We start from the raw sequence: 14,764 nt of genomic DNA on the forward strand, positions 1-14,764 counted from the left end.
CTTTTACATTATATATACTGGAACTTTTACAATCATATGTTTCTTAGCGCAAGAGAGACTATAAGTTTGTAGGCATGTGTATGTGTCCAGGGATGTATACATTCTTTGGCCCTTTTAGGGTAATGACAAAGTACTAGGATTATTTCCAAATGGATCTATTTGAGTTATAAGACACTTTACAATCTATTTTGAAAAATAACACTTAAATATTTATGAAACCACACAGGATTTTAAAAAGCTGTGGTTAAGAATTTTAACCTGTTCTTTTTATTATGAAATATTTCAGACATAAAAGGTATGATGAATAACATAATAAATACCCATACATTTAACTCTCAGCTTAGGAAACAAACATTAAAAATAGAATAGGAGCCCTACATGTAACCCTTTTTACTACAAACTTCCTTTAACCCAGAAAAAGTCAGCACTCTGAATATGGTATATTTCATTCCCATGCAAGTCTTAAAATTTTATGACCTTTTTTAAAATCTCTAGACTACTATTATTTTGCATGCTTTTAGATTCTTTAATGTATACTTCAATTTGCTTTTATTCTTTGCTCAAGTTTTTCAAAGAATCATACATATTGATTGTTGAATTTCTAGTCCATTTGCTCTTACTGCAGCTTAGTGTTCTATCTGATGCCTTTAGTAAACCATATCTAATTTCATAACTAAATACTAATGATCATTAAGTTTCCCCTCTTACAGCAGTGTTATTAGCATTCTTGTTCATTTCAATCACATTCCCAAGAGTTTCTCTAGGACGCAATTAGCAATGGCATCTGTGATTTTAATTCTCATTATCCTGATTATCAGTGAAGCTAAGTATTTTTTTCATGTTTACTGGCATCCTTTCTTCCTCTATGCATTTCATATCTATATGTTGACTTTAATCCTATATTGGATTATAAATCTTGTATATTAGCCTAAAGAAATTCCTTATATTTTTGACCATCAACGTTTTACTCTATTATTTAGATTATCATCTGGTTTGAGATTTGCCTTTTTTTTTTTTTTTTAAATAGGAAAGCCCATTTTTGTTTTTACTGGAGGCTCAGGTAACACATGACAGTTCATAAAATGGCTTCAGAGGTAGCGGGGAGCAGGGAAACAAAAAATAAACTGGGATGGGAAAGAAAAACAACCAGGAGGAGGGAAGAGCTGGTTGGTTTCTTCTCAGCTTGATTCAGATTTGCCTTTTAAAAAAAGTTTTCGTGAATCGAACCCAAGTTTTCAATATATGCTCCTGCTCAGTTGCTCAGTCACGGCTGACTCTTTGCGACCCTGTGGACTGTAGCCACCGGGCTCCTCTGTCTGTGGTATTCTCCAAGCAAGAATACGGGAGTGGGTTACCATTTCCTCCATCAGGGGATCTTCCCCATCCAGGGATAAAACCCGGTCCTCCTGCATCGCAGGTGGAATCTTTACTGCTGAGCCATAAGGGAAGCCCCTCTCTTTTAATATAACAACACTAACTTTAATAATTTTTTCCCTTATTTTGCATGTTCTCACTAAAGAACTCTTCTCTATCTTGTTGCCTAGAGATGAACATACAAAAACGTAATTGAAATTGATTTTGTGTGTGGAATGAGACAGTAATCCAATGTTTTTCCACGTGGATAACAAACTGCCCATGGATTGTTTCACTCATCTGCAATGCCTCTTTCTTTCATATTTCAAATATCTATACATGTATCTAATGGTCTATCTTGATTTTTTTTTTATTGTTCTGTCTACTTGCTTATACTTGCACCATTCAAAGTTTTCATTAGTATAGTTTCACAATTAGTCTTGGTATCTGAAAGGGTGTGTCATTTAGCATTAAAGTCTCTTCAAAACTGTCTTCAGTGTTTTGAGCTATTTGGGGATGATCCTCAGAAGGAGGAAATGGCAGCCCACTCCAGTAATCTTGCTTGGAGAATCCCATGGACAGAGGACCCTGGTGGGCTACAGTCCATGGGGTCGCAAAGAGTCAGACACGACTGAGGACACGTGCACAAGAGACATCACACAAGAGATGAATTTAAAAATTAGTTTAAAAAGTTCCACCTAAACAAAACAATACTCTCTAATAGGGTTTTGATTAAAATTTTATTCACCAAGAAGCAATGAATTTTTTGTGCTTGTGCTGTTTTCCTCTGTGTTTATTCAGTTAATTTCAGTTCAGTTGCTCAGTCATGTCTGACTCTTTGTGACCCCATGGACTGCAGCACACCAGGCTTCCCTGTCCATCACCAAGCCCCCGGCGCTTACTCCAACTCATGTCCATTTAGTCGGTGATGCCATCCAACCATCTCATCCTTCGTCGTCCCCTTCTCCTCCAGTCTTCAATGTATCCCAGCATCAGGGACTTTTCCAATGAGTCAGTTCTTCGCATCAAGTGGCCCAAGTACTGGAGTTTCAGCTTCAGCATCAGTCTTTCCAATGAACATTCAGGACTGATTTCCTTTAGGATGGACTGGTTGGATCTCCTTGCAGTCCAAGGGACTCTCAAGAGTCTTCTCCAACACCACAGTTCAAAAGCATCAATTCTTCAGCACTCAGCTTTCCTTATAGTCCAACTCTCACGTCCATGTATGACAGCTGGAAACACCATAGCTTTGACTAGACAGACCTTTGTTGGCAAAGTAATGACTCTGCTTTTTAATATGCTGTCTAGGTTGGTCATAGCTTTTCTTCTAAGAAGCAAATGTCTTTTAATTTCATGGCTGTAGTTACCATCTCCAGTGATTTTGGAGCCCAAGAAAATAAAGTCTGTTAACATCTGTCATTGTTTCCCCATCTATTTGCCATGAAGTGATGGAACCAGATGCCATGATCTTAGTTTTCTGAATGTTGAGTTTTAAGCCAACTTTTTCACTCTCCTCTTTCACTTTCATCAAGAGGCTTTTAGTTCCTCTTCACTTTCTGCCATAAGGTGGTGTCATCTGCATATCTGAGGTTATTGATATATCTTTTGGCAATCTTGATTCCAGCTGTGCTTCATCCTGTCCAGCACTTCATGATGCACTCTGCATAGAAGTTAAATAAGCAGGGTGACAATATACAGCCTTGATATTCTCCTTTCCCAATTTGCATTTATCCAGATACATTTAAAACATGTGTTTTTGTAGCTTTATATCTTCTTCTGTACACTTTTGACTTGTATTTTTTCATTTGAACTTCATTTGAATTTCATTTCAATTGAACATTTCAATTTTAATTAGTTGCACTTTTTATATTCATTTATGCAGTTTTTAAGAATCTGTGCTGCAGTCTTCTGATATTTTCATGTATTTGTATATCCTCTGTGTTTTCTTTTAATTTTTGCATTTTATATGACATTATTGTTTGTTTGTAATTTTTTTACTTGACATTGTAACATTTGTTTATTCTCACTGCACTTCTTGTGACACTTTTGCAGAGTAATTGTGATACTACATACTCAGGGGTGGTTATTGACTTTTATGTCAGCTTCTAACACAATGTAATAAGCTACCATACAATGCAATTAAGTTCAATATTCTTATATGCTTTGGTAGGTTCTCTGTATCAGTTAAATAATTTCCCTATATTAGTTTGCTAAGAAGAATTTACTTTTCTTTTCTTCATCATGACTTTGAGTGGAATTTTATTCTCTTATTTTCCCTGCATTTGTTATTGTGGTCTCAGGGATTTTTTTCTCTGTTACCTTTTTACTGTGCTAAACATTACTAGATTTTCTATTAATCAGACATTTCTATTTTATGTGTTTTTTTCCATTTCTATTCTTATAGATTTTAAAATGCAAGTTATAATGTTTATTTTACTAACATTGTTTTTAGGATTATTGCCCTTGAGTTACTGATTGGAATTAGTCTACAATTTTATTTTATTAGTTTCCTTGAATGGTTTTCATATTAATATTATATGAGACATAGAGAATAAGTTGGGAAGTGTTCTCTCTTTATATTCACCTGTAGAATCTGTAATAGCTTGGATTTATTTTTTCCTTGGATATTTAGTACAATTTTATAATTATACAGACCTAATGTGTGTTCATGTTTGCTTTAAACCTGCTAGGTTAAAATTTACATAAACTTGATCACATCATTATTGTTATTTTCATCTTTATCATAGGTGAACCTGTAACTGTTTTCTTCCTAATAATGATTTTAGTGCCATTTCTATTGCTCTCTTTTCTAAAGATACGTCTTAGGTGGTGTTTCAATAATATTCTTTTTCACAGACTATCACTTTAGTTTTATGATTGTTGAGTTTATTAGGTGGTAAGATTATTGAGTTGACTATTTGTGGGAATATTCTGAGACTTTTTTTTAAAGAGTGCATCCTTCCAAAACTCTCTCTCTTTCTCTCCTTCTCTCTCTGTCTGTCTGTCTATGTGACTATCTACCTACCTACTCATCCATCAATCTATGCAATAGATAATAAGCACATGCATTCCACTTGGAGTTTCCTGACCAGCCCCTCCCGGGAGAGTGCATGTACATCTGGTCTTTATTTTTAAAACTCAGGTGCTTGAGGGCAGACCTCGATTTTCTTTTATTTTTTCCTTCACATTAGAGCACAGACCTCATTAGAGCTGTTTTCTTTTTGCTGATTATACATAGTCTGTCCTTTCCCTGGAAAGAGGGACTTCGAAGATATTTGACTTACTTCGAGCGTTGATTGTACTATATTGTGGGGACCTGAAGCCTTGCCTCCTGTCTTCTGGCAGATATTAAAACCTCAGATTTTAAGTTATGAGATTGAGAAATTCCCAAAAAGTAGCTGGAGAGTGAAAATATTCTCTATAATGTGGTTTTTGACTCATTGTTCTTGGACTTGAGTAGTTTCTCATAGTTTATTGCAATGTTCCCTGTTCATTTAAACATGTGTTTTTATATCTTCTCCCACATCTCTATGTCTTGTAGAAGAGTTATTGTTGTTCAGTTGCTAAGTTAGGTCTGATTCTTTGCAACCCCATGGACTGTAGCACGCCAGCTTCCCTGTCCTTCACTATCTCCCAGAGTTTGCTCAAATTCATGTCCTTTGAGTTGGTGATGCTATCTAAGCATTTCATCCTCTGCTGCCCACTTTTCCTTTTGTCTTCAGTCTTTCCCAGCATCAGAGTCTTTTCCAGTGAGTAGGTTCTTCACATCTGGTGGACAAACTATTGGAGCTTCAGCAGCAGCATCAGTCCTTCCAATGAATATTCAGGGTTGATTTCCTTTAGGATTGACTAGTTTGATCTCCTTGCAGTCCAAGGGACTCTCAAGAGTATTTATATTTAATTGTTGACCACAATGCTAAAAATTGCACTCAACATACACTTACATATTAGGTTTTGTTCCTTAGATTAATAAATACAAAATGTCAAACTTCATTTTACTTCATCAGTAACTCTCAATATTTATATGTTAACTAGCTACTTTCAAAATCATAAACATTATTCCCCCAATGTCCAGTATTTTAAATTTCATTTTGTTCTTCTACAATGTTTGCCTTCAGGTAATGTTCTAATTTGATTCATTTTGTATCATTTAGTGTATTCCTAATTTTTAAACCTTGAAATATTTTATACTGCACACACACACACACACACACGTGCGTGCACACATACTAGCACATGATTTCATTTATATGCACTACCAGATCATGAAGAGCAGTGACATTTCTGAGAATTTTATAGCCCATCATTCAGCTGGTTCATTTCATGCTATGTATTTATCACATATATATGTATCTTTACCTCTATTTCAAATTAGCATATAATTGAAGCCTTTTTACATATACTATTCTACTTTAAAGAGCAGAAATACTCTGTTTACTGAACTCCTCTGATCTGGTGCTATTGTGTTTTATGTGATTAATGACTGTCATTTGTAAATTCTATTTATTCACCTTTCATCCAGGCAGCTTTCAGCTTGTTAGAAACCCGAACTCTGGAATTTTGTCATGTCTTAACATTTTCTTTTTTCAGCATTGGAAGTACAATAGAATATTTTCATTATAAACTAATTCATACATGGGTCAGAAAAATCCTAAATTTGAGCCCATTGTTATTTCCTGCTTCATGCCATGTTTCTTAGTTCATATATCTCTAATTATTAATGAGACACTCACCTTGATTATATATTTATTTTTCAAAAGTGTCATGTATTTAAATCCTCATGGTTATTTTCATTATTTTTTCATTTGGTAAAATTCCAGATTTACTCATGTATTAATGATATCTGGCTCTGTTTTCTTCATTATTACTTCTGGAGTTTTCAAACTTTATCATGCTCAGATATACCTGAGTTTCTTAAAATGTCCAGTCTAGCTATGTCACTGAATATTCTGCTTCAGTATATCTGAGGTATGGCACATGAATCTTCATCTTCAATGAGTACTGAGATTATCCAGCTAGTGATGTTTCATGCTAGTACTGCACTATTCACAGATCCTGCAGGCATTTTATAATGGATAGGGATTTTGGATTGAAAGGAGATTCTGCCAGAAGTAGTTAATGTAGACAATACTGGAAAAGGTGCTTGAATAACCACCACTTGCTGGCCATTTATAAATCTGACACTTCCCAAACTTAATTTGAAATGTTATTAGAAGTTATCACAGACATAACCAAAGCGATCATGCACACATCTTGTTTGGGTGGTGATTTAGTCACTAAGTCACGTCCAACTCTGCAAACCCCTGGGCTGTAGTCTGCCAGGCTCCTATATATGGGATTTTCCAGGCAAGCATATTGGATTGGGTTGCCATTTCCTTCACCAGGAGATCATAAATCTGACATTTCTCTAACTTAGTTTGAAACTTTATTAGGGGCTAGCATATACATAACCAAAGAGATTACACACTTGTCTTGCTTAGTAGTACTTTTCATAATCTTTGTAATATAAGTGATCCTTCTCACTTATATTACACAATGTTGCAAGAATGAGTTTCACAAAAACAAGTAGTTTTGAAAGCATGCTAAAGTAAAATATTAATTTCAGCTACATATTTAACTTGGCACTTTAAATAGAGTATAATAACTCATTTTTAAAGAAATAGGAATTTTATAATTTTCTTATTTTCAATGTTTTTGAGAGTTCCCACTATAAACTTTAAATTATATAATTATTATTAATCAGTTTGAATATATGGAATCAATATTCTGTTTTTCTTTCAGAAAAGCTGGGTATAAAGCAAAAATTAACAAAAAAATCAATCTCTTTTGTAAAACAGTCTCATAAGGGATTCCTTATTTGAGACAAAGAATGAGTTTTAATAATCTTCCATCAGTAAGCTGCTATTTCCAAAATAGCTTTTCTAAAATAGATTTTCCCACATCTCTTATTTACTTTTCCTAAGTAGACCACGAGAATTTGGAAAGAAATCTCTTTAATTAGTTTATGTTGTAACACTTTTAAGGATGCTACTGTAAACTATTTCTGTCCTTCAAAAATTCATATGTTGAAACGTAATCCCCAAGGTATTTGGAGGTAGGGCTTTTGGGAGGTGATTAAATCGTAAGAGTGAAAACCTCATGAATGGGATTGATGTTCTTACAAAAGAGAGCTCAGAAAACTGGCTCACCCCTTCCACTTTGTGAAGACACAGTGAGAAGATTCCTAGATTTTCTGACATATAAAAATTAAAATAAAATCATTTTTCCTCTATAAGTGATGTTGAGCTTATTGGCTCATTTAAAAAATTCTACACTTTCATTCCTGATATTTATACAAAGCTTTATAATTTTATTTGCTTCCTAAGAAGCTACCAATGAACACTGCAAATAATATACTATAGCTAATAAATTATCTAGATTGTATTAAATCATTTGGCTTTCAAATAACTTTGTAATTATTCTAAGTTATCATATTATTATAAACATATTACAGCTAAATCAGCTGAGATTAGAGGGACTAAATGGCATGTTCCAGAAGAAGCAGTAGTGTCTTAGCTCCGACTAGGACATTTGGAGGAGTCAGGTGAAGTTTTTAGAAACTTAAGTATAATATGGCTCTATGACAGGCTTCCCCAGTGGCCGAGTGGCTAAGAATCTGCCTGTAATGCAGGAGCCATAGGAAACATAGTTTCGATCCCTGGGTTGGGAAAAATACCCTGGAGGAGGGCATGGCAACCCACTCCAGTATTCTTGCTTCGAGAATGCTATGGACAGAGGAGCGTGGTGGGCTACAGTCCATAGGGTCCTAAAGAGTTGGACAGGACTGAAGCAACTTGACATGCACTCACGCACGGCTCTAAAGCAAATATAAATGAAAATGTAAGAAAGGTTTTATTTAATGGACCAATCAATGAGGAAATTACTTAGATGTTAAAATCAACTCAAGGAACATTTGGTAAATGAGGTATATAATCAATCTAACTAATAAATACTGGGGATAAAACTGTTGGATTAGAAAAATAGTTGCTATTCAATTGCTTAGTCATGTCTGACTCCATGGACTGCAGCAGGCCAGGCCTCCCTGTTCTTCACTATCTCCCGGGTTTGCTCAGACTCATGTCGATTGAGTCAGTGATGCCATTCAACCATCTCATTCTCTGTTGCCCCCTTCTCTTCCTGCCCTCAGTCTTTCCCAGCATCAGGGTCATTTCCAATGAGTTGGCTCTTGGTTAATGTTTTACAAACCGCAGTCTCTAGGGTTATCTGTTTCACAGGACAGAGATTAAATGTATTTCTCATAGGTTTAAAAAAGAAAGAAAACAAACAACTACAAGTCAATAGCTGGGAATTGTCCCGTGTGTGTGTATGTGTGTGTGTGTGTGTGTGTGTGTGTATGTGTGTGTGTGTTGGGGTGGGAGGGGAAATAAGCCTGGGACTGCATTGTAAGACTATCCAGTCATCTCTCTTGTCTCATTTCTAAGTATTGGGCAATATTTTGACACAATGCATAATGTTATTTTAACTGGCTTTGGGCAGATTCTCTGCTAATGGAAACGTTTTTACTTGGAAGATATCTGAGGGAGTATCTATTTTAGTCTTCATTTAATAGATAGAGAAAAAGAAGTTCCAGGAAGTAAAATGACTGAGTCAATGCAGAGAGCAAGTTGAGGTAGAACTAGAACTAGAATCCAAAATCAGTGTTATTTCTACCAAAATACTTAACCTTTCACACTAAATATAATAGATATGAAGCTGGCAAAATGCCCTACCCTTTCATTGTAGCCTGAGTGTGAAATTTTGTAGGTCCCAGGATAAACAAATAAACAAAAATGACCAAGAAAACCAAGAAACAGTTTTCTTGTTTCTTGTACCTGCACTTGTTTCATTATGTTTTAAAACTGATCTTAAATGCAAGTAAAGGCATAGATTCAAACAATTGTAATGTACACCTAAAATATAGTGAAAGTCTATTTTTATCAAGAGGAATGCATTATTTCACACCGTATAACACTGAACTAGAAGGAGTTGCCATGTTAACTTTTAAATCCTGCTGTGGGTTCATAAATTATGGTGAATGGTATTTTGGGGACTATAAATTAATAGATTGTAATGACTCTGAGGAAGTCCTTGCAGCACTCTTGCGTGATTGAGGTAAGCCAAATTCAAGGTCAGAAAATAGTGTGTATATATTCTTGATCCTCCTGGCGCTCTCTGCCTGCCCTGCTGTCAGACTTAATTCTTTTCAATCATCCCTCCTCTCACTTTATATCTCAGGAAAAAAAAAAAAAAAAGTGGAACAAATACCAGTTTACTGGGAGGTAGGGGCCTGCAGTGATAACACCACATGTAGAGATCCTTTCTTATATGCTGAACATCCTCTGTTGGCTTTGAAAGGAGAAGTCAGTGTTGGAAAGAATAGATGCAAATATTTGTAAATTAATCTCTGTGGAATATTCCAGGTTCCACACTCCTGGGTTTGAAACATAAGTCTGACAGTTCTATTTCTGCCTATGTTTGCAAAATTTAACATTAATTCAAACAGTGTAAAGACCCCAAGTAATAGCATCTACCTGTTTTTCCAGACAAAGATCCTATTGGCCAGTTCTCTGTTCTACTATTTTATTATAAATTTATTCATATCACATAATAAATATTAGCAATAAAAATATTTTTAGTTGATGGAAATACAGCATTTTTTATGCAATAGTTTCTTTGCTCATACATTCAAAACAAACCCCCTCAAACTACAGAATGTATGTTCTAGGTATCAGTGATATATCATTCTTAATGTAAATTAATTTAGTTATCGTAATGAGGCAGATAAAGCATTCTCTTGTGAGAAAAGGTTATAGCTAGAGCCTTGATACTAAATATTAAAAGTGCAAACAATGTGATGTGATATACCTCTTAGTACATAATAGTTGAGTCAGTACTCCTGTCTTAGGAAACAGATGTTTCCCCTATCAATATCTTTGAAAATTTATTTAGGAGAGTGCTTTTAGCTTTTGTGATTATAAAAGCATTATCTCGAGTTTAAAAACTCTTTTTATTTATTGAATTAATCATTGAAAGTTTAAGCAAAACAAACCCTACTACATTTCTATTTTGCATTTTTATGTCAGAGCTAACAACAAAGGGATAGCTTTTATAAATTTCCCACGGAAGGCAATCAGCTGCACATAGAGCAGTGCTGCTAAGAAACAGTACACAGTGCTATCTCACCTAATAGGAGTGCACTAAGAGAGCAGATGCATATTTTTCATGGATACAAATGACTGTGGCTATGGTTTTTCCAGTGGGCATGTATGGATGTGAGAGTTGGACTGTGAAGAAGGCTGAGCACTAAAGAATTGATGCTTTTGAACTGTGGTGTTGCAGAAGACTCTTGAGAGTCCCTTGGACTGCAAGGAGATCCAAACAGTCCATTCTGAAGGAGATCAGCCCTGGGATTTCTTTGGAAGGAGTGATGCTAAAACTGAAACTCCAATACTTTGACTACCTCATGTGAAGAGTTGACTCCTTGGAAAAGACTCTGATGCTGGGAGGGATTGGTGACAGGAGGAGAAGGGGATGACAGAGGATGAGAAGGCTGGATGGCATCACTGACTCGATGCACATGAGTCTGAGTGAACTCCGGGAGTTGGTGATGGACAGGGAGGCCTGGCGTGCTGCGATTCATGGGGGTTGCAAAGAGGCGGACACGACTGAGCGACTGAACTGAACTGAACTGAACTGATCCTCCAGAAACACAGAAGCAGTCAAAGCATTAACACATTTCTAGGTAAAAAGAGGAATGGAAGTGGAACGTGTGAACAGACTGATTATAAAACATAACTAATTCTGTAATGGAAATGCAAAGATGTGTTTTTCAAGTGACCCTTAAAAGCTGAGTTAGAATTTATCTGGTGAAAGATGATGAAGCACTGACAAGTATGTGGGTGAAGAGGTTTAGAAAAGCTTGTCATGTTCAAAAACAGTGAGAATTTCAATGTCTATGATGCCATCAAAAAATCTAAAAATAGCCAAATTAAAACCACCAAATCAATGAATCATATTTAGAAACAGATTAATGTACATATAGAGCAATTTATAAAATGAGAGACTTTAAATTTACAGACTTGAAGCTTCAGGGCATGAATTACTGAATGGCTTATGACACAAAAATCAGGATGTTATTTCCCCTTGATGGTAATCACTTACAGTGGAGGTTCCCAGATGGCAGGGGATTGGTTAAAAGCGATTATCTCATTCTACTTTGGGAAGTTGACTTAAGCTTCTATTATCATTGTCAGAAGCTTATACAAGAAATAACATAAGTGAGGTTTCACTTATATTTATAAAACAAGAGATTTAGTTTTGCTTATGTGACTTCATGGCAAATAGATGGGGAAAGAGTGGAAACAGTGGATGACTTATTTTTTGGGCTCCAAAATCACTGCAGATGGTGATTGCAGCCATGATATTAAAAGATGCTTACTCCTTGGAAGGAAAGTCATGACCAACCTAGACAGCATATTAAAAAGCAGAGATATTACTTTGTCAACAAAAATCCATCTAGTCAAGGCTATGGTTTTTCCAGTGGTCATGTATGGATGTATGGATGTGAGAGTTGGACCATAAAGAAAGCTGAGTGAAGAACTGATGCTTTTGAACTGTGGTGTTGGAGAAGACTCTTGAGAGTCCCTTGGACTGCAAGGGGATCCAACCAGTCCATCCTAAAGGAAATCAGTCCTGGGTGCTCATTGGAAAGACTGATGTTGAAGCTGAAAATCCAATACTTTGGCCACCTGATGAGAAGAACTGACTCATTGGAAAAGACCCTGATGCTGGGAAAGATTGAGGGCAGGAGGAGAAGGGGACGACAGAAGACGAGATGGTTGGATGGCATCACCGACTCAATGGATGTGGGTTTGGGTGAACCGCGGGAGTTGTTGATGGACAGGGAGGCCTGGCGTGCTGCGATTCATGGGGTCGCAAAGAGTCGGACACGACTGAGCAACTGAACTGAACTGATGTGACTTAAATGGTTTTATCTGCTTAGGGAATTCTCAACTCTAGTCTTCATTTTGTATTTAATTTTAATGATGTTTAGGCTCAAGCTGAAGGCTAATAGTAGCCATCACTGACATGAAGTTGAAAATAATGCACTAATCAGATAAAATGGATCCAGTGGAGCAGCAACAGTGACCACCACCTTGAATAACATAACTGTGATTTACGGTGCTATTTATTATACTATTTTTAAGACTGTCTGTCCAAATGAGTATTTTTAGTATAACAAGAAGTTTTGGACATTCAAACCATATAACCTTATTTTAAAGTAAAATATAGGAGAAGAAATAGGTAACTCTAATTTAGATGTAGAATAAACACCGAACTCTTATTCATGTATCCAGAGTTTCCTTTTTCTCCCTTACTTTGTTGTTTCCCAATAACTAAAACCTTTAAACAGTTCTGTTCAATGTATCACTAGAATATAGACGTACTTTGTTAATTAATCCTGTACTCATTCAAATTCAATGAGGTAATTTACTATTTATTGTAAAAATATATTAATGGAAAATATATTTGTATACTTATATATAATAGGTATTTTACAGATACAGTCAGGTTTAAATTTTGACAAAAGAATTATTAAACTAATTTTAATAATCATATTTTTTTGAATGTGAGAAAAAAATTTAAAATATTCTTCAACCATGTGATAAACTCAAGTTTATAATGAATATTCACCATGAACGTGTGGTGATTTCATACTTACAGTTTATAGACGCAAGCATAGCATTTCCAATATCCATGACTCATTTTTGAAACTAATGTCCAGTGGTTCCTGAATAGCATTCTAAATTGCTCAGCAAATCACCAATAAAAGGATAGAAGTTTAACTTCATAGACATAAATTATAAATTTATGATATTTAAAATATGCAGTGGTTACCTCATATAGGAAACTTTAATGTTAATACATTTAAACAAAAATAGAGTTATTTCTGTGCATATAAATTGACAAATTACTTTTTGGCACTGCTAATTTACAGCAGTCCTGGCATAAAAACCAAGCAATGTGAATGTCTCTTTCTTCCTACTCTTGAATCTACATAAAAATTAATCTTCTTGCTAAGTAAAGTGGAGTTATCAATCATTCACGCCTCTAAACGTCAGATGCTAAGAACATACTATGCAATAAGATTATTTTTTTGTTTAAAATAAAATGAATTTCATCTCTTTGAAGAAAGAATAAAAAGAAAATGTTTTAAAATATTATTTCTAATTTTAAAAAAGCCTTAAGAATAGAATAATTCCGATAACAATAAGGCCATTCTGTCTTCAAAAAATTGAGGAACAAGTATAGAAAAATATAGACACTGATTAATTCATTTAGATTATGTTTTGTTATACAAAATAAAGTTTGAATTTTGATGGTAAGATTATATGTACATCTTGACTGTTCATCCTCTTTGATCTTTTATTTACTTTTGTTTACATTATAATAATGTTTGTGTGTTTAGCTCTGTATTCTTATCTGTGAATAAGATTTAGTAAATATTATACTGCTTCTATAACTAAAGATGCTGGATAGTTTTATTTGGGTGTTTTACTGTTTTAAGTAAGTAAATAAGAACTCACCAGGGATTTAGCATTCTACTGATGTGTCAGTTCAAAAAACAACCCTTTTCTCTGTCCTTATGGAGGCCTGCCAATGGGGAAGTATACATTGATGAGACTAAAATATTAGGTTCTTGATTATTTGTGACTATTAAAGAGACCACAGCACTTTTCACTAGAAAATAATAGTTTGATACATTTGATAATTTAACCTTTACATGGACAATTATATTCATTCTTATTCTTAATATATATATTTTTTATCACCCTCAGTATTCTTTTATTTACCACAAATTTTCATGTAGGTACAATCTTATATAAGGTATGCCTATAATGTTTTCTGTATAGTTGTAAGGGATTTGATTTAGGTCATACCTGAATGGTCTAGTGGTTTTCCCTACTTTCTTCAACTTAAGTCTGAATTTGGCAATAAAGAGTTCATGATCTGAGCCACAGTCAGTTCTCGGTCTTGTTATTTCTGACTGTATAGGACTGCTCCATCTTTGGCTGAAAAGAATATAATCAACCTGATTTCGGTATTGACCATCTGGTAATGTACATGTGTTGAGTCTTCTCCTGTGTTGTTGGAAGAGGGTATTTGCTATAACCAGCGCGTTCTCTTGGCAAAACTTTGTTAGCCTTTGACCTGCTTCATTCTGTATTCCAAGGCCAAATTTACCTGTTACTCCAGATATCTCTTGACTTCCTACTTTTGCATTCCAGTCCCCTATAATGAAAAGGACATCTTTTTTGCATGTTAGTTCTAGAAGGTCTTGTAGGTCTTCACAGAACTGTTCAACTTCAGC

The sequence above is a fragment of the Ovis aries genome, chromosome 23 (genome assembly GCF_016772045.2).
Source record: "Ovis aries strain OAR_USU_Benz2616 breed Rambouillet chromosome 23, ARS-UI_Ramb_v3.0, whole genome shotgun sequence".
Classification (NCBI taxonomy): Eukaryota; Metazoa; Chordata; class Mammalia; order Artiodactyla; family Bovidae; genus Ovis; species Ovis aries.